Here is a 22,550-nt window from a genome sequence, read left to right on the forward strand (position 1 = left end):
AACAATACAAAAACACGATACGAGTGCAAAGTATAGGAAAGGTAAGACACTATTCTTCTTCTTCGGTTCTTTCGGTAAAGTCACGTAGAATGAGAATAAAATAATAAATTAATGCAATAAAATAACACAATAAAATTAATAACATTCTACGTGACTGTACCGAAAGAACCAAAGAAGATGAATCCTTGCAGTCACGAAAGCTTTAAATCGAAATTTAAGAACTATGCTTTTTATTTGACCAGGTAAAGCCCACCGAGCTATCAGCTTTCCTTCTAGCAGCGGCCTCGCCACATATGATAAGCTCAACGAAGTGGCCCATCGCGTGGCAATTAATAGCGGCCGATTACTCTAAATAATCTAATCGAGTTGAAACCCGAGCAGGAAGTGGTGACTCATCTGCACTGGTCGGCAGCCTTGGCTTACACGTCGATACCCAGGAGGCAGTGCCGGATTAAGCTAGCGCGGGGCCTGTAGTATTCGTTACAAAGGGGCCCAAAATAAAAAAAAACACATAAATATTCAAACACAAATTGTTCACCTGCATAGTAAAGTAATTGTATTTTTTTTTCATTTGCTATACAGCCAGATAATACGACAAATCGCTAACCTTAAACACCCAGTCGTTCGTAAAAGTTGAAGGCAGTATAGTACTATAGTAATAGAACAAGTGCTGAATCACTGCACCGGAATTGATAAATTGAAAGCATTTAGTGCGGGGCCCATAGCATATGCAGCTACTTTTGCTCCGAGGATAATCCGGCACTGCCAGGAGGACGAGGCTGAGAGGCACCAGGCCAAGAGCCTTTTACGTCGGATCCAAAGTCAAGGCGAGTCAAGGCTTAGATCCTCTCGGCTGAAGTCGGAGTCAAGGCAGAGAGATATTTATTTTATCACAGTCAAAGTATGATTTGGCACTTTATGCATTTCCACTGCAAATATATGTATCGCCCTCACTGCTGTCACAGAAATATTGCAGTCACGTCAAGAGAGCCCCTTACGACGATCAGAATGAAACATTTAACGGTTGTGAATATCCTTTTTAACGGTGCCGTTCATCTAAATACTGCGCCCACAGGACCCGCAGCGCGTCGTGAGAAAGGACATTAATATCCACTCGAATGCCTTCCATACGGCAGGGGTCAGGGCTATTATTTTCATACTGGTGCATTCACGGTCTATTTTTGCATCATTAATAGCCTCTTCTTTGGGGGTGCTGCCCCCGGTAGCGCCGTGCCCAGCGCATTGGACCCACGGATGTTTTTGGGGGAGGGTGGGGGGTTGTGGCTGCAGGGCTTTAGACCCCCAGGGGATGCTGGCCCGGTCTGTGTGGCCACCGCACACGAGTGGGGGAGGTGGGTGGGGGGGAAGAGGGTGGGGTGACAACGTTTGGAGCGGTGCGACAGAGAGCGATGTGGAGGAGCAATGGCAACTGACACCCCCTCCCACCACCATGGAAATAATGAAACAGCGCCCAGCCTCGCCTGATGGGAGGGAGTCGGGTCAGTGAGAAGGCATTCGGATATGGCCCAAAGCTTGAGCCACGTTGCGCCACGTACATAAATTAGAACGTGTCATGTGCTTAAAAAAGGTTGCGAGTAAACTGAATAAATGCGTGTTTAGCCATGCACCTACACACAGACACAGATCCCCCCGTATAGCCTGAACAGACTCTTGTGGTAAGTGCTGTTAGCGAGCAGCTATGAAGTTCGGCACGGCACACTCAAGAGGATGGGTGGCCAACGCCACACCAGGCCGCCTTTGTCTCCCTCGTGGTGACGTTTGCACACCGCACCAGGTACACATTTGCGGCTGAGTCGAGTTGGGGAGGCCCAGCTCCAGTGCGGATAATCATCGCCGGTGTTGGCTGTGAACGGGAACAGAATTCGGGTCGCTGGGTTCATAGCGCAGCACGCGAACCGCTACACTAGCGCTCCTATGCACAGACACAAAGACAAATATCCCCCGTATAGCGTTAGGCTGTGTTGAAGCAGTGCTATTAGCAAGCACCTATTAAATCTCGTAAAGATGTTGTGTGGTCAGAACCATGCCCGGCCGCCTTTGTCTTCCGAGTGGCGATGTTTACACACCGCACTGGGTACTCATTTGAGGTTGAGTCGACTTAGAGGAGGCCCAGTACCGGTTCAGATAATCGTCACTGGTGTTGCTAACCGTGAGCGGGAATGGAACAAACATCACTCCACACACATCACACCGGATGTGCTGTGCACTCACCGGTTGCTCGTTTAACCACAAGGAACCCAAGACGAACCGTTCCTATGCGGGTTTGCCAAGCTTGCCATGGGCGAGCCTCGCAACTCTGTCAAATGCTGCCTCCCCATGGCGGAGAAGATCCACGCATCGCTGCATATTCGACCCGACGCTCATTACCCCCTTACACGGATGCTGGGCATGTCGCTGTGCGTCGAATCGTTAAAATTCTCGCGCTCGCAGCACACGTGCCGTGAGTCGCGCGCGTGAATATCTGTCGACATATGATTTCCCGAGTGGCAAATTATACGCACGTAATGTTACCAACGGAAATGATCCGGCGCCTGTTGTCTTCGGGATAATTGAGTGGACAGCTGCACAAACGAGACGAACCAATGACACAAAAAACACACAAATTAGAACTCAAAGGATTGATCCTCAAATAAATTCGAGCCTCTCCCTGTGCCTGCTGCGCGCATACTTCCCCAAATATGAAGGGCGCTCGGATATTGAAGAGCAAAGAGCAGAGAGCAGTGTTGCCCAAGGTGGCCTCCCAGCTGATATGCTGGTCACGTGAGCTCTCTCCGTCACAGTGGCGAGATGTTAACGACCTCGCCTGGTATACAGGAGGTCGTGGGTTCGATCCCGACCCTGATGCCTACTGTATATTTGGAGTTTGGGTCTCTCTCCCCGTGGTCACATGGATTTCTCTACCGGTCCTCCGGTTTATCCCTCCACATTTAGAATCAACGTAACGTGTTTAGAGTATTTGGCTGCTATGCGTTTTCACGTCATGATAAGCCGCTTCATTGAGCTATCATTTGTGGCCAGGTCGCCTCTGAAAAAGAGCTATATAGCTCAGTGGTCATTACCTGGTAAAATAAAAAATAGTTTAGTTTAAATTAATTCAGAAAGGGTAACCTTCATAATCAATCCCAGTAGAATGATGGGCTGATGTCAACCCCAGCGAGGATTGGAACTCGCAACCTTGAGACTGTCAGTCGATAATTCTTGCCCACGATGCGACCACATTGAAGTTATCGGTCAGTGCGCATTTGTTCCCCCCCCCGCCCCCTTGATCGTGCCAATGGCATCGCGTTACGAGACGAAGATTCGGAATCGTCGCAGGGCAATGCGACCGTTCTCATTGCGCTACTCTGCGGCCCGCGGAAGCAGATACCACAAAGCCACTACTTTTGAGACCTCTGGTCCACACGAGAGCACAGATCGTCGGTTGAATCAAACCGTCATGTTTACATCATCATCATCAGATCTGGAATGTGGCCTAATTAAGTTCAGCACCAGATGTCTGATTTCATCTGTGCATTCATTAGGAAGTGCCGAGACCATTAGCTCACTGCAATTGCGAGCTCGGTTGAAGCGCCGAGGGCGGCGAAAGCCCACAATTCGAGGCGAAGATTCGCCAGTGCCGACTCAGCGGTCTCACCCCCGGTCATCCCACTGCTGTGTATCATCGTCAAGGACAATTGCAGTGCCCAACGATACAGATGTAGCCAGTGTCACCCGAGGAGCGAGGGCCATGACAAAATATATTTTTAAAACACTCGGCTCAGTACTCTTTGGTTTTATTCGGTAAAGTCACAAGATAAAATAAAACAAAATAAAAGAAAATAATTAAATCACGACGTTTCGGAGGCAACACAAGCTTCCGTCTTCAGGTGGAAAAGTCAACGCAGAATATCGGTGTCAGGTGCACAGTTCAGAGACAACCGGGAGGAAGGTCAGCGTCTCGATGAGCTGTGACTTCTCGTCTCGTTGTCTGTTGAAAATTCTAACAGATAGGTGGAAATCCTCCCAGTAGAGGTTATTAATTCTAGATTTGAAGCTTTCGTGACTGCACAAGATAAAATAAAACGAAATAAAAGAAAATAATTAAATCACGACGTTTCGGAGGCAACACAAGCTGCTCGGCTCAGCTCAAGATAAAGTGGGGTTCGGTTGCAACATATTCATAATGTTGATCTTTACGTTTTAATCAATCATCCATTTTAAATGTACAAGCCAGACAGAGGCTAATGCTACGGTTGCACTGCCGGTAGCTTACCCCACCGTGTTTGCCTTGCAATGGGTATCTTATCATAAATGAGCTCTTCTGAAATCAGTAGCTGGATTTATTTCTTTTTTTTACATGAAATATAAAAAATCAGAGAGTGTGAGTGTGTGTGTAAGTCAAACGAGTGTAGTGTCTTCATAATCACTCAGACTGACACGTTGTAACAAGTCACCTGCTTACACTTTATTGACCTATTCTTGCACCAGTTGTAGGTACTCCTAGAGCTATCTGTACGGTCACTTAGATCTAACTTCTTCCCACTCGTATCTACGTAACACTTCACTTATCCTGCCCTCAGCAGCTCTGCTCTCAGCGTCTTCACACCCAGCGACTCCGCACACAGCATCTTCGCACACAGCGTCTTCACACCCAGCGACTCCGCACACAGCATCTTCGCACACAGCGTCTTCACACCCAGCGACTCCGTACACAGCGTCTTCGCACATAACGTCTTCTTCGCACACAGCGTCTTCGCACACAGCGTCTTCGCACACAGCGACTCGGTACACAGCGACTTCGCACACAGCGTCTTCGCACATAACGTCTTCTTCGCACACAGCGTCTTCGCACACAGCATCTTCACACCCAGCGACTCCGCACACAGCGTCTTCGCACATAACGTCTTCGCACACAGCGTCTTCACACCCAGCGTCTTCGCACATAGCGTCTTCACACACAGCGTCTTCGCACACAGCATCTTCACACCCAGCGACTCCGCACACAGCGTCTTCGCACATAACGTCTTCGCACACAGCGTCTTCACACACAGCGTCTTCACACCCAGCGACTCGGCACACAGCGTCTTCGCACTCAGCAACTCCGCACACAGCGTCTCCGCACACAGCGTCTTCGCACACAGCGTCTTCGCACACAGCGTCTTCGCACATAGCGTCTTCGCACACAGCGTCTTCACACCCAGCGACTCGGCACACAGCGTCTTCGCACACAGCGTCTTCACACACAGCGTCTTCACACCCAGCGACTCGGCACACAGCGTCTTCGCACACAGCGTCTTCGCACTCAGCGTCTTCGCACAGCGACTCCGCACACAGCGACTCCGCACACAGCATCTTCGCACACAGCGTCTTTGCACACCGCGTCTTTGCACACCGCGTCTTTGCACACAGTGACTTCGCACACAGCGTCTTCGCACACAGCGTCTTCACACCCAGCGACTCCGCACACAGCGTCTTCACACACAGCGTCTTCGCACATAACGTCTTCGCACACAGCGTCTTCACACCCAGCGTCTTCGCACATAGCGTCTTCACACACAGCGTCTTCACACCCAGCGACTCGGCACACAGCGTCTTCGCACACAGCGTCTTCACACACAGCGTCTTCACACCCAGCGACTCGGCACACAGCGTCTTCGCACACAGCGTCTTCACACACAGCGTCTTCACACCCAGCGACTCGGCACACAGCGTCTTCGCACACAGCGTCTTCGCACAAAGCGTCTTCGCACAAAGCGTCTTCGCACAAAGCGTCTTCGCACACAGCGTCTTCGCACAAAGCGTCTTCGCACACAGCGTCTTCACACCCAGCGACTCCGCACACAGCGTCTTCGCACATAACGTCTTCGCACACAGCGTCTTCGCACACAGCGTCTTCACACCCAGCGACTCGGCACACAGCGTCTTCGCACACAGCGTCTTCACACACAGCGTCTTCACACCCAGCGACTCGGCACACAGCGTCTTCGCACACAGCGTCTTCGCACAAAGCGTCTTCGCACAAAGCGTCTTCGCACAAAGCGTCTTCGCACACAGCGTCTTCGCACAAAGCGTCTTCGCACAAAGCGTCTTCGCACAAAGCGTCTTCGCACACAGCGTCTTCGCACAAAGCGTCTTCGCACACAGCGTCTTCACACCCAGCGACTCCGCACACAGCGTCTTCGCACACAGTGACTCCGCATACAGCGTCTTTGCACACAGCAGCTTCGCACACAGCATCTTCTACAGTTCCACCGCTGCCCTCACCTACGCTCCCTCAGACCCACTCACCCATCTGTCCCGGGCGGGGGGAGCAGCCATCACCCACCCGGCGACGCATGAGGGTTGAGGTCCCATTGACGGCTGGAGCGGCAGCGGCAAGATGTCTTCACTCTTGTCCCCAGCAACAATTACCCCGCTCCGCTCACGCACACGCCCTTATATCCCGCTGCCAATTATCCGAGACCTCCCGTGTGTCTCTCTAGGCTCAGTCAGGCTGGCGCCCGTATGCCCATTAATCAACCCTTATCTCCCGTCTCCCTAGCAACACCTCCGGTGTCAACGTGCACAACCGGTCGACCCCGTTTGCACTTGCTTAGCCCCCCTACAACTGGCAGCCTGTCTGTGCAACCCCAACGTTGCACACGCGTACCTGTTTATCCTCAGTTGCCCTCGGCAAACTGTGCGCACCGCGTATTTCACTCCTCTACACGAGTATTTCACTTTAACATGTAGGCTTTTGCGACCAATTCCATCCATAATAGAGGTTTTTTGGGTTAGATCGCGTAAATATATAAATGTGTCGTTAAACCCGCCACCACCCCACACAGCCAACTAGTAAGGGTTGACACGTTAACAGTGTCAGATGGTGATAGTCTGAGAGATGAAATTAAACATGTTAAAGAAACGCTGCAAATACACGGTTAAAATGATGCACAAATTAACAGAGCATTGAATGCCAAAACCAAATCAAATAACACGAGCATTGAAACTGCCCAAGTAATTAAAACTATCAAAATACCGTACATTGCGGGAGTAACTGATAAACAAGACATATGTTTGGAAAAACAAAACATCCGAGTCAGATTTGGCACGGTACATAAAATACATTAATTAATATCTGGTACAAAAGATGTATTACTGAAGCTATTAACAGAAGGTGTGTACAGGATTAACTGCACTTGTAGTAAATGTTATGTTGGGCAAACAGGACGAATGATAAGCACGAGACTAAAAGAACATCAGAGAAATATTAAATACTCCTAAATATAACTGTCAGCAGTAGCAGAACACACGTGCCAACAAGGACACTCATTTGATTTAGATAATGTTGAAGTGCTGTGCAAAACTAGCTACTACTGGCCAAGACTAATTAGATAATCTATCGAAATTGTAAGAAATAAAAATAATTGTAACCATTCGGTTAGCTACCGACTTAGTGCTGTGTGGATGCGAATCATCAAATAAAACATTGCTTAAATGCATGCCTATACAGGCCACCATACTTCAATAGGGATTAACGTTGGTACAGTTACTTTAATACACACAATGGACAAGAAAGATAGATCAATGGGCCCGTATAATGCACATGCATAATGTACGTTGACTCAAGAGCGCAGAAGTTTGGTCACCACATCTACGCCTCTATATAAGGAACGAAACAGATGGACTTCACAAATCTGGCTGTCGAAACGTCGTACTCAGATTGTAAATGTTGTGGCTTGGCTCTCCAACACACCGGCGTGCTGTACGAGTGACGAACTCGCATGTTCTGTTTACATGACAACCATTACTAGTTGGCTGTCTCGAATGGTGGCGGGTTTAATGCCACATTTCGTATATTTACGCGATCTAACCTAAAAAAACTCTATTATAGATTATTCCATTGCAAATTTTAATCGAGTGCTGTTTGACCCAAGCTACAATGCCATCCGTTGTATCTCTCTTGCCAAATCCCCATTTATTGGACAGGTTCATCCCTGCAATTGCCTGCTCATGCATCTACCAGAAGGAGCTCCAGAGAGCTCCTCGAGACGGTATTTGGCCTACATCTTCCACGCTAGCTAGTCTCGCATGAATTCACGGGGCTTCTACAATAACAGACCAATGTGCTTGTCAGGAGAAGTAAACAATGGATCATCTCCCGAGATGCCCTGCAGCACCACACAATGCAATCCTCACAGGAGATACGATGACGACGACAACGAGGAAGAACAACAACAACATCTTGGAGGACAATTTGTGCAAGTACCCACACTTTACCCCACCACACGCGACTTGCCGATTGACCGACTGCGGTGTGCCTGTTCACGCTGCCGCGTGGCCGGAGGCCACGGGGATGATTAAACTCAACGTCCCCACTGGTGCGGTTGCCACGCCGGGAGATAGAATCTCACCGGCAACCTCTGGATTGCTGGCGCGCAAACCAATAACACCATAGCAGCATCAATTTTTGGGTAATTAAGGTACAATGATAAATTAACTTTTATACCGATCTCTTTGTGGAATTGACACTGTCTGGGACAGTGGCTCTTAACCTTTACTGCGGCCTTGGACCCCTTTGGTTCTCAATCGTAAAAACATGCATAATGTTAATAAATACAGAGGACTTTGATGAAACAAAGTAGTTGTTACTTACGTGTCCGTGCTTAATTTGTGTTGTCGATGATTTACCTTCTAAGAAAAATATGTCCATGTCTCTCACCCCCAGAAGGGCATCTCGCACCACCACAGGGGGTGCATGCACTACAGGTTAAGAAGAATAAGAACCACTACTCGAAGATAACCGTGGCGAATGCGGTGACAACGTTCTTGTTTTAAAGTTACACTTATGTAAAGCGCCGTACAGCTTTTCACTAAATTCAGAGGCTCGGGAACCCAACAGCAAGGTGGAAGGCAGTCAGGACCAGTCGCCAACAATTGGTCAAAGTTTTGTGGCCCTAAAGTGGGATGTTTGGCCAGCTCAATTCAAGGGGTGCCACGATGGCGAGATGTTAACTCCCTCGCCTGGTGTGCAGGAGGTTTTGGGTTCGATCCCGACCCTGATGCCTACTGTATGTTTGGAGTTTGTATGTCTGTCTCCCCGTAGTTCCGTGAATTTTTTATCCAGGTCCTCCGGTTTTCCCCTCCACATTTAGCATCAACAAGCGTTTAGAGTATTTGACTGCTATACATTTCCACATAAGCCACTTCATTGAGCTATCATTTGTGACCAGGTCGCGTCTGCAAAAAAGCTGTATAGCTCAGTGGGCCTGGCCTGATCTGGTAAAAACAAAGGTTTTAGGCATTTTTTTTCGTCAATTCTTGCGTATGATGGCAATATGTTGAGGTGCTCAATGTCCGGATTGCTCCAGGATAAATACAGATTCTGATTCTGAGGTCAGCAACTTAATTCATTCATTCATCACGCACGGTTAGCGAAGGGCCATTGCGTCAAACGCGTGATAGCGTTTGCATGAACCGCTCTTGGCTGCCATAAAAAAAAACTAAAAATAACTATTTTCTATTTTAACAGGTAAGGGCCACTGAGCTATGTAGCTCTTTTTTAGAAGCGACCTGGCAATCACAAATGATAGCTCAACATGTGGGGAATTTAAAGCAGCCAAATACTCGAACGCGTGATGCTGATTCTAAATGTGGAGGGCAAAACTGGAGGACCCGGAGAAAAATCCACGCGACCACAAGGAGAACATGCGAACTCCAAATATACAACAGGCGTCAGGGTCAGGATCAAACCCACGACGTCCAGGCGAGGTAGTTAACATCTAGCCACCGTGGCACCCCACCGGTGTCTCGAGTCAGCAACTTGGTCCGGACAAACATCGCAAGCCGAAGTCCTCTTGAAACCAATCGACGAGGCCCCAATGACGCCCCCTCCTTCGTCGACACTGTAGACTCAGGGAAGCGCTGATAAACAACAAGGAGGGTGTCGGGTGGGGGGCACCGTTTGGCGTGACGATCATCCTCAGCCTCGCAGGAAGCACATGGGCTCGATAGAGAGAATGCAGAGATCCCAGTTCAAAGCCTGACTACGTCTGGCACACAAGTGAATGCACGTGGATGCAGACTAACGATCAAAGCTGCGATGAGCTCGACAGGAAAATTGGCACATTCTCTCCCCGTCTTGAATTACTTCGTTTGCAAGGTCCGTCTTTAATAACCGCATATTTGCTGGCTTTGGGCTGCTGCAAAACACATGGTCATGAACTTACGCTTAGCCCGCCCGTCCGTTCTCACGAAAAGCCACCGCGTTTCTCGGTGAGATGGAGCTCGCCATAGGGCGTGCATTATTACCACGTGGAACTCTGCCTTCTTCCACGTTCATTGACGGCATGACTTTAATCGACATTAATGAGCACATGGCAGGCGGTGTACGCCTCCACGAGCGTCTGCTGGAGAAGACTCCACATGACTATAGAGATGGGTGGGACTGCCAGCGATGGCTTCGCATCATGGGCGGAGTTTCGGGGGGGGGGGGGAGCAAGGGGTGGGGGGGGGGCAACGCCCCACCTTAATGAATTTTCAATAGTTAACAATAAAAATTATAATTATGTGCACCCGCGATTTAAATGAAGGACAAAGCGAACCCCCCCCCCCATAGTCATTGTTACACCAGTCACCGTGCGCCTGCCTATGCGGAGTTTGACTTCGCGTTTTCTTGTATTGTTGTTTATTCGGAAACCACTGGGAGCCATGCACTTTTAAATCTAAATGGAAAACTAATTTCTATAAAAATGCTTTTTATGTGTTTAGTTTGTCGTCATTCCACCGTACCTCCGATTAGCACTGTTGGCGATGTACAGTGCGAAAGAAGTTGAACATACATACAAACATAAATAGTTTTGATTTTATTTGAAAACGAAATCAATTAGGAGAACATTTTACGTTGGATCCTTTGAACATCTTGTTACATGTATAGGATCGTCCAAATGTCATGTGACCTCCAGTGAACTGACCCCTAAAATGTTTTGTTCCCTTTGCATATTAATTTCTTATTAAGTAAACCTAGCTTGAAAAAAATATATGCATCAAGTTTTGGAGAATTAAATGGGAGTCAAAAGACATCTGGAGTCACCCTGTACATTGACTACAGTGGCCTGAGTGAGCCGTCGTGGTGTGATGTAACAATGGCGGTGTGACGCACGGCGACTGGTGTGACAATGTCCGTGTGATACACAGGGACTGGTGTAACAATGGCGGTGTGACGCACGGTGACTGGTGTAACAATGTCAGTGTGATACACAGGGACTGGTGTAACAATGGTGGTGTGACGCACGGTGACTGGTGTAACAATGGCGGTGTGACGCACGGTGACTGGTGTAACAATTGCGGTGTGACGCACGGTGACTGGTGTAACAATGGCGGTGTGACGCACGGTGACTGGTGTAACAATGGCGGTGTGACGTAACAATGGCGGTGTGACGCACGGTGACTGGTGTAACAATGGCGGTGTGACGCACGGTGACTGGTGTAACAATGGCGGTGTGACGCACGGTGACTGGTGTAACAATGGCGGTGTGGCGCACGGTGACTGATGTAACAATGGCGGTGTGACGCACGGCGACTGGTGTAACAATGGCGGTGTGACGCACGGCGACTGGTGTAACAATGGCGGTGTGACGCACGGCGACTGGTGTAACAATGGCGGTGTGATACACGGTGACTGGTGTAACAATGTCAGTGTGACGCACGGCGACTGGTGTAATAATGGCGGTGTGATGCACGGTGACTGGTGTAACAATGGCAGTGTGACGCACGGTGACTGGTGTAATAATGGCGGTGTGATACACGGTGACTGGTGTAATAATGGCGGTGTGATACACAGGGACTGGTGTAACAATGTCAGTGTGACGCACGGCGACTGGTGTAATAATGGCGGTGTGATGCACGGTGACTGGTGTAACAATGGCGGTGTGATGCATGGTGACTGGTGTAACAATGGCGGTGTGATACACAGCGACTGGTGTAACAAGTGGTGTGATGTACGGACGGTGACTGGTGTAACAATGGTGGTGTGACGCACGGCGACTGGTGTAACAATAGCGGTGTGATGCACGGTGACTGGTGTAACAATGGCGGTGTGACGCATCGTGACTGGTGTAACAATGGCGATGTGATACACAGCGACTGGTGTGACAATGGCGGTGTGATGCACGGTGACTGGTGTAAAAATGGCGGTGTGATGCACAGCGACTGGTGTAACAATAGCGGTGTGATGCACATTGACTGGTGTAACAATGGCGGTGTGACGCACGGCGACTGGTGTAACAATGGCGGTGTGACGCACGGTGACTGGTGCAACAATATATTCTTAGCTCTTTCGGTAAAGTCACGTTGAAGGGAAACAATAAAATATATATAAACAATAAAATTCTCACGACGTTTCGACCATAACACAAACGGTCGTCATCAGGTGTGAAAACCAATGCATATGTTATCATAGTATGTTTTTTGTTTGCATTTTGACTTCAGGTATTGTGGTTAATGCAGACATGAATCCTCATAAAAAGGTTTCAGTTTTGTTGCCAGAAAAAAGGGAATAACCCTATTATTATATTTTGGCACTGGCAAAGGAGGTCTAATGTTGAACAAAACAGATGTTAAGATGTTCTAAGAACAAATAGACAAACCTATAGCATGGTATAAGGTCTGCATTAATAACACATGCTTGTGGTAAAACATGTAAACATGCCTAGATAATAATGTAGGCATTGCATTTGATACGTTTTGGCCTACACCAAAGACAGCCTCCTTTATGGCCTAGTCTCACCAACGGTGCTAGACCAGCAAGTGACAAAAGAGGAACAGTACAAAGCCAATGTAAACAAAGCATGAGTAGCTCGGGTTGAGGAGTAAGACAGTAATAGTGATCCCATAGATCAGAACCTTCCGTTTACGGGTAAAGATTTGCGTGTATTGGCAGTCCCCGGGTTACGGAAGGGTTAGGTTTCCCAGGACGATCCGTAACCCGAATTTTTCCCCAAAAGCAACAATAAAATTCCATAGCCGGAAATGGTTGTGCCTCCCCTACCCGATTGCTAGTTACCTTTCTCTCGGTGCTGCATCGTGGTATCGTCCGTTCTCTATCGGTACCGGTATCGTATCGCTGTACATATGTAGTGCTGCGAATTCACTCGTACGACAACCGTCTCTTTTTCCGCCGTCACTTTTATCCCATCGTTCCGTACACACAGGACACACAGTAATTCTCTCCGTGCTCCACCAACTCGGACACTCCGATTTACTTCAGCATCGTCCGTGCATCCCCTTCCACACACAGTGTTTCTTCGCCTATCTCTTTACACACAGTGTCTTCCCTTCCACACACAGTGGTTCGTCTTCTATCTCTTCCACACACAGTGGTTCGTCTTCTATCTCCTCACACACAGTATCGCCGCTATCTCTTCACATGCAGTGACTTCCATCTATTCACACACAGTGACTCTCTCTCTATCTATTCTTCCCTAACATTTCCAGCTGTCTTCTTCGTATCTCTTCACCTCTCGCCAGCAGCAACTCCCCAGCAGCAACTCCCCAGCAGCAACTCCCCAGCAGCAACTCCCCAGCAGCAACTCCCCAGCAGCAACTCCCCAGCAGCAACTCCCCAGCAGCAACTCCCCAGCAGCAACTCCCCAGCAGCAACTCCTCTCCGTTCAAACCACCTCGCGTTTTATCCCCTCTCGCATTAGCCTTAATTAATTGCCACGTGGCTCGCTGGCCGTTTCCCGCCAGCCCGCACCTGTCCCTTTCATCAGACATTCAGACGCCACCACTTAACGCTAACAGCCTCTCGACCAATCACAGCCCTCGTGCCACGACTCCCTTAATTACTTGGGTTTGTTTACGCCACTCGCGACTCGACCACCTGTTCGACCTCGTGTGACCCGTTCTCCTTGTCTGTCTGTATGTACTGTATATGGCCAATTCCTATGCGCATTATCTACTCCACTACACATACATTCTGCACTTCCTATGGTTATTTAATTTTAATCGAATATCTACGCAAACACTACCCATAATTGATCTATTGGAACATATACTGTATCCAGTTGTTTATGAATACCACGAAACATTTTAACATGAATTTCTAACAGAAAGCGGTCACTTCCGAATGTTTGTTTACAGTACATTAGGCTAGGCCTAGACTTCTCCAATCATTGTTGGCTGAAACCATAAACAATTGAAGTGTATTTGTGTTAAAGTACCTACAGTGAATAACTCATGAAATAAACTTAAAATGAAGAAAACTAGCAGTATATACAGTTATATTGCTTGTTCTAAGCATAGAAAACAAACAATTATGTAAGGCAACAAAAGAATTACATAACGCCACAAAAAATCTATTTACCCTAACCTGAGTGAAACTCGGGCTCTGTGAAGGTGGCATTTTGGTAGAGCAAGGCGTAAGGTGGACCGCTTTACGCCTCACTCCACGGTATTCGTCCGCAACCTCAACGCGCTGCACTACTTGCGCTTACGTAACTAACGCAAACATTTCCACATGTTGAATTCTTTACATGATTTATGGGAACATTTCCTTAAAGTCGGATTTCCGACATACACTGTCGGGTCTTCTGCAACCCGGGGACTTTACTGTACATGAAACTTGCTTAAAAGCGTAAGCAAACTCAAAATGCTTTAAATTACATCTCGTCATTCCGCTGCCCTGCTGCAGGCCAGCCAAGGGCACGCCAGTGGCAGCTGTCCCTGTGCGGCACAAGGTGAATGACGCCGCGGGTTTTCCTGTTCATTGCACAGATTTATGTCATACAGTCTGTGTTCCTATAACGCCGCGTGTTGTTTTCATAACGCGAATTGGATATAAAGTGATGGATCCATTAGGGAACGCATTTTTCTATAACGCGGATGCGAATTGGATATAACGCGATCGAGCAAACAGAACTACGTCGCAGCACGAGTAGGAATAAGCGGTCGCACGGCTGCCTCGGCGTAGAGTCGCACGAGGCATTGGGATCCTGCTGGATCCTTCTAGATGCTACCCACGCGCCTCGGTGTTTGCTCAGCCTGCGTCACGCATCTTACGTGTTTTCTCGCACTGTGCTTTACCCTGCATTATACATTATTTATCATGACGCGATTTTTTCCATAACGTGGTGTTCTTAAGGAACACAACAACTACCGCGTTATAGGAGAACGGATCTGAATCTGCAATGCCTCATCGCTGCTCTGACGGGAATTGGACTAGCAATGTGCCTTGTCTGTGTTGTGTCACGCTGCTATGATTAAGAATACCAATATTCAAGTCGATCAATTTAGCCAAGAAAAGTGACGACGGTGACTGCAGGCTCGGTCCTCCCATCATGCCTTGCACTGCGCGTGTGACGCCTTACAGAGGTCGTGTCATGCTCCAAGCTCTTGCTTGCTGCTGTATGGCCGGTGAGTGCTGCACACAACAGCAGCGAAACACGCTTCCGGAAGCAAGAGTTGCCTACTTTTCTGTGGGGGAGCCAAGACTTGTTAAACAGACCTCTATTTGCTACCCAACAAAAAAAAAACTCTTATCATACTCAAAATATGTTGCGCGAGCATAAACAAGATACCAACTATATTAATACGACCATACAGGGGTTCATTGTACGCAGGTTGTATTTGGTTTACAATGTTACTCTGGATAACGGTGTCAGTTTGAAGAAGAACAATATATAAATAAATATTTACGAGTTTTTACATGCAAAATTATTTTTTTTATATTCACTTTAAAAAGAACCCGTGGCGCGATTTCCAGTTAAATATTAACGGCTGTACCAGACGCGCCGCTTGGGAGCTGGTCCATTTTACTGCAAGAGAGCGGTCCCTGCCATCGTCAAGGCAAATCAGGGTATACCGTTGGCAAGTGGCGCAGTGCTAAAGGGACACGTGGTACCGGAGGGAGACAGCTCGCACAGACAACACAAATATCCCCCGTATAGCCTCAACAAACTGTCGGGGCAAGTGCTGTTAGCGAGCAGCACCTACGAAGGCCGACACGGTGCGGGCGATCCGAAGGGTGGAGACGGTGGGAAAAGGCTCGACCGGTGCCCATCGCTGGCGAGGTTTAGGATATTCACGTTCTCAAGAAGACAAAAAGCGTGGCTCCTTTTTTGTTGGTGTCGGGTCGTGGGCAGGAGTCGCATTTGTTTTTGTACGGTGGTATCTGCAGCTCGTTCGAAAGAAGTTGAACGTACACAACGTCGAACATTGTGTAAGGGGCGATAGCCCAGCAAATGTCTTCATGGCGTACTCTGGCTTTCTCCCACTTACTAAACTGTCGTTAACAAATACCTATGTATGCATTTGGCACTCGACTCAATGCAGGACTCTCCTGATAATGTTTTTTTTTAATTAATTGATACTCAGTTATGCTGTCTGGGTTAAAATACAAATAAAATACAGGACGTCGCTAGCGTTAGAAGTAAAATGGAACAATACATTATGGAGAAACAGCAGTGGGGCTGTGCCTGATCATTATCAAAGGCGCCTGCATTTTAGCTGCCCCTTTACCGATCTGGCCGTGGATAAAGATGAAAATGAGCAGTCTCGGCAGTTGCGGGTGTAAATGTTCCCCGCTGTCGACACACATCGAACCACGGCTCGGTGTATCGAAGCTTTTACCCCCCCTCCCCCCACGTCTAATCGGAAGGCTGACAAAGAAGCAAGGTTTGCAGTTGTAATTTAAACATTCCGTTGGATCCGGCAAAAGCAGCAAATTAATTCTGATGAATTTTAACCTGATGCACAAGGAGCGGCGAGCACCCGACACACGGAGAAAGCGGCGGTGGCGACCCTGATTGATTTGTTCGATTGTTTTTGCTCCGATCTGATGGACGCTCCGACTCCCCGTAGTCGTGCCGATGGCAAGTGACAGTAGTAAGTGGATTTCATTTTACAGGCCGTGAGTTTTACTTTGGCTCAGTCAGATCTAACAACACAAAGATGTGCGTATGATGTATAAACAACAAAAAAGGTATTTATTTTCTGGCTTGCGCTATTTTTTTCTGTTGTGAATTTTCTCATGGTTTGCAGATTTTAATTCATGGGTTCAGAGTCTCCCGCTGGCTGTGAAATGTCCAAGCCCAATCACAACTTTCATCGGCTTTCTAAGATAAACAGCGTATCAGCGGCACCTTTTAAGTGTCACTTTCAAAAACAGCAAAGCGGTCGTGTTAAAAAAAATATACTGGAAAAAATATATCGAAATAAACTATTCATTTAAAAAAGACGTTCACTATTGTTCTTATAACTCGGGAACTGTTAGTGTTGTACGAGGATGAGCCAATCCAGAAATACCTGTCTGCTATAAAAGTATGTTTAACACGTCGGCTTTCATGACCAATAGTATCCATAATAGAGGTTTCTTTTTTTAGATCGCGTAAATATAAATGTGAAACGTCGTACTCAAATTGTAAATGTTGCGGGTTTACTCTCCAACCCACCGGGTGTGCTGAACTAGTATCTAATTGGCAATGTTTTGTTAACGTGACGCACATTACTAATTGGCTGTGTCGGGTGGTTGGCGAGTTGAATGACACATCTACATTTACGCAATCTAAACCCCCCCCCCCTCTATTATGGCTATGAAAAGCATTTTGACAAAATGCCAGAGTTCTGTTCTTAGAAGGCGTGACCTGACCTGGAGAGCGGCGAAAAACGAGAAAACGGCTCGGCGAGTGCCACCTCACTGCCATCTGCGAGTCGCAGACGAAGATTCTAATTCAACCTGAATATCTCTCTCTCTCTCTCTCGAGTACCTGCAAGCATAAAGCGGTTCAAGTTCAAGGTTGCAGTACGCTACTCGCTTTCACAGCGAAGACAGCTCGTCAAACCAACCGGCCTGAGCGATGACATCCTTCCCACACGTAACCGTCACGAAAGCCTCCGGCTCACAGGACCCATGCGCCCCTCCGCAGACTCAGGGCTGCGTCGCTTCAGAGAGCCGACGGGAGCGGGGCCGCGTTCCGGATGGGTGGGTCAGGCGGTCTCCTATGCGACATGAACAACATTGTTACTATTTAACGTGAGTGTGTGATATTTTTCTAACGTCACCGTTAGGTCGTGTTGCAGTGTTCACGCGTGAAGAGGGAGGGGGGTGGGCTGCCCCCCCCCTACTCCGCAGTGCAGAGTGAGATAGGTGGGGGAGCAGTGAGAGGCGGGGGAGGGGGCACGGGTGCCAAGCTCAAGCAACAGGCGGTCGTGGTGCCAGGTCAAGGCGACACGTCCCGGCAAATATTTCGGCTCGTACATTCATATGCGTGTGTTTGTGTGTGTGTTGTGAAGGCGCTGCTGCTGTCTAATAAACGTGATTTATTATCAGGATTGTTTACAGTCACTCTGTGGTCGGCTCTTGCAGGCACGTGGGTCAGTGTATTTGCACAGTGACAATGTTGGCACGGTGTCTCAACGGAGTGAGATCCACAGCCTCCCCTCTGCCTTGTTTGGGTCTTCGCGGCCGAGCGAATTTCACGCGCGATGTTGCAGCGGATGTTTCGCTCCCGCGTGCTTGTGAGCGCCTTCGGTGCTGGGAGCGAAACGTCGGACATCGTGCCGCATAGCTACGCGGTACTAAGCCGAAAGCACACCTGACAGATGTGCAGCAGCACAACTGCGAAAGCACATTTAACTCGGATGAGAAAATTGCGTGTAAATAACTTTGATCTGCCACAGCGAATCGTCCGAGGCGCGGGCAAGGTTATCCATGCATGGGACGTTGCTAAACCCATCCGAGCAGGGGGCATAGTCCACGGTTTGAGCCGAGATGGCTCAAGCCGCCTCTGTGGTGCAGTCCCACGCAGCAGAGGAGCCACGTCACGCGCACGTGCGCGCGCGTTTTCCTTTATTTTAGCGATTGCTTTGACTCTACCCACTCAGAGTACCGGATACACCAGAGAAATGGCAAATTAAATAAATGCGTATGTATTTATATAGGGTGCCACGATGGCGAGATGTTAACGACCTCGCTTGGTATACAGGAGGTCGTGAGTTCCATCCTAACCCTGACGCCTGCTGCAGATTTCGCGTTTACGTGTTTCTCCCCGTGGTCGCGTGGATTTTTTTCCGGGTCCTCCGTTTTTCCCCTCCACATTTAGAAACACGCGTTGAGATTATTTGGCCGCTATATAATTCCACGTCATGATAAGCCACTTCGCTGAGCTATCGTTTGAGGCCAGGTCGCTTCCGAACAAAAAACTACACAGCTCAGTTGGCCTCACCTACTAATAATAAAATGTGACAGCTTCCTCCTCCTCCAGCACGTGCAGAGCAACCACCAGCATCGGTCCGGCACGCCCTGACGGACATCGCAGCCGGAGACGATGGTGCGGCCACGGGGCTTGCCACGCAGTAGTGATAGTGCGGGGCCCCAGCGGTGTTTGGAAGCGGCACACTCACACCCTGCCCTGGCCACACCGGAAGCGGTTCGACTGAATCCCACTGGCACCTTCGGAGTTCGAAGGCAGGTACCTGGACAAGCGGATCTCTGGATGAGGTCTCGGTTGGGCAACAGCCACGCATTTCCATTTCCTCTGCTTTGTGACGTCAAGAGCTCACAGGCTGGGCGGCAGCGTGGTGCAGTGGGTTAACAGCGCTCGTGTCTCACAGCAAGAGGGACGTGGGTTCGAGTCTCGACTCGGACTCTTTTCTGAGTGTGTATTTCCTATGCTCTCCCCCTCCCACCAACCCTGTTCAACATGTGTTTCCTCCGGGTTCTCTGATGATTTCTTCCATAGGTAAACAACAACAAAAGCCTCATACAATGTCACTGCTATTGGCCACACATACCAACTCTAAATGGTTACCTGCAAATGACTCCATTGGGATTGCACGCCGCAACAGTGATCCCCCCCCCCCCCGACTGCAACAACTTGGCAGGACCCTCCTGCAAAAGAGCCTTGAGGCTTTGTCAGGCTTCCCTGGGTAAACAAACAAGATCGATAGATGCATAAATAAATAAGCGACGTGGGTTCTATTCCAACCCGGCTGCCTGCTGCTGTATATTTGGAGTTTGCGAGTTCTATCTCTCATCATCATCACGGTGGCTATGAGATGTTCACTACCTCGCCTGGTATGCAGGAGGTCGTGGGTTATATTCCAACCCGGATGCCTGCTGCTGTATATTTGGAGTTTGCGTGTCTCTATCTCTCATCATCATCACGGTGGCTATGAGATGTTCACTACCTCGCCTGGTATGCAGGAGGTCGTGGGTTCTATTCCAACCCGGATGCCTGCTGCTGCTGTATATTTGCAGTTTGGGTGTCTCTATCTCTCATCATCATCACGGTGGCTATGAGATGTTCACTACCTCGCCTGGTATGCAGGAGGTCGTGGGTTCTATTCCAACCCGGATGCCTGCTGCGCTGTATATTTGCAGTTTGCGTGTCTCTATCTCTCATCATCATCACGGTGGCTATGAGATGTTCACTACCTCGCCTGGTATGCAGGAGGTCGTGGGTTCTATTCCAACCCGGATGCCTGCTGCGCTGTATATTTGCAGTTTGCGTGTCTCTATCTCACTCTGGTCGCGTGGCTTCTTCTCCGGGTCCTCCGGGGTTTTCCTCCACATTTTGAATCAGCATCACGCGTTTATAGTATTTGGCTGCTATACATTTACACACGATGACGAGCCAACCTCGTTAAACTCTCATCTGGGGCCAGGTCGCTTTTGAATATGAGCTCCAGAGCTCAGTCGGGGCCTTACCTGGAACAATAAAAAAGAGTTGATCCTTTTACATTGATGACTCCACTGTACTGATGATGCCTTACGAGGGTGAAACCGGTCTCCATTGGTTCCACTGCTGCTTAATCGTTTATAATCAAGCACTGTGGAGGCGTGAGTCAGTGGATCGCACACACCAATGCTGCGAAATTGTGTAAACGCTCATTCGGTGGTTGACAACATCTTCATATACAAAAAAAAACGCAGAGCTTAGGCAATCGTTGGCACTGCCTGGCTGCATTCAATCTTGTCCGTGTTCCCCAGCGATTGTTAGATGCAGTTTTTCATGAGCGATGACGTAGTGAAAAAAACCTAAACATTATTCTCATTATTATTTTACTGTAAACCCGTAGCTCTACCGCACCGCGCCGAGTTGAGAGTGTCACACGACGGCTCTTGGCTCTCAAACTGGGACACGATGGCCTACTGCTGTGCACTCAACGAAAACTAAAACAACAACCTCAACGTCACTCCCAGAAAAGCACTTTGACCAAATGTCCCGCCGTCTTTACGGGGAATCGAACTGTCGCAATCTGCGCAAACTGCCCCGACGGCGAGCGACAGAAACCATTATCCCATCCAGGGACTCGTGAATGAGTAACCTTTTAAGAAGAAAACTCCGCATATAATATTAAACCTCGACATGAGAACACCAGGGCAATGATAAGCGCCGTTAACCATTAACAAAAAGGGAAAACAATGGCAGTCGTGTGGAGGTGTCTCCCTGTCCCACGCGGGAGACCAGTGAGCCGCGCGTGGGCCACGGCTGGGTCAGCATTCCTCTCTCCCGCCAAAAACACTCTGGGACTCAATGCCAAGGCCAAGGTCACGTGTACCTCAGCAGAGCTGTGGTCGTCACTTTCCTCCCCCTCCTCCCCCTCCTCCTCCGAAAACGTCACATTGAGATGGTCTCAAGCCCGAAAGCCGCTTTGGGCAGGAGCCGCGGAGTTCACCGATGTGATCATGTCTCCTTCGTATTTGTGCGAATCGGGGCATTGCGTCGTTGTACGTCATCACGGTCCCTTCGAGATGACCACGGTCGTCGATCTTCGAGACGCCCGCTCACGAGGTGACCGGGCGTCTCGAAGGTCAGAGCGCTGCGCCCCACCGCTGGAACCCCCGAGTTCAACGCCGGACAGGCACCTGCGATGAAACTGGGCTGTCAAGGGTAAGAGGAGTTGATGGCTCTCGAACCGGTTACCAATTAATACGCGAAAACACGCACACGTACAATTTGGTTCTGCGCCTAAAATTTGGACTAGATTGCACCGCTGAGAATGAAAAGTACGTCAGTTTCACAGTCACGTGATGAACTTTACCCATGGTGGCAGGGCAGATAGGAAAGTGCTGCCCCCCCCCCTCCTCTCCGGGCCAGAGGCTACCCGACGAGATCTCTGAAGCGCTTCTGTGATATCCCGCTTCCGTGGGGTTTGTTTAACATCGAACACGAGGTTGCACTGTTCGGTGAGAGATCCGAATCGGTGGGTGGGTTGGAGCTGTGTTTGGCGAGGTGTTCTGTCTCGTGTTTCTCAATGTTTCCCAGGAGCATCTCACTCGATAGAATTGTCTCATTCCAAATTGTGTGTGAGTATATTTCTTGTTTTATGGAATTGGCCAAACATCCCAATAAAGGACCGCAGAACTTGGACAATTGATCAATAGATGGCGCCGGTTCTCAATGCTGCCTTCCTGCTCGCGTGTGGTTTCTGGCCCCTCTGCGTCGCAAACGTGCAACTTTCAAACGTACGGAGTGGGGAATGCTCACGGCTGTGTGCACATAGATCAACGGCCTACCTTCTGCACTGTCCCCTCAAAGGCAACTTTCTACGAAGGAGGCGGTTTGTCC

Source organism: Petromyzon marinus, chromosome 28 (genome assembly GCF_048934315.1).
Source record: "Petromyzon marinus isolate PM22_M1 ecotype Great Lakes invasive population chromosome 28, UKy_Petmar_22M1.pri1.0, whole genome shotgun sequence".
Classification (NCBI taxonomy): domain Eukaryota; kingdom Metazoa; phylum Chordata; class Hyperoartia; order Petromyzontiformes; family Petromyzontidae; genus Petromyzon; species Petromyzon marinus.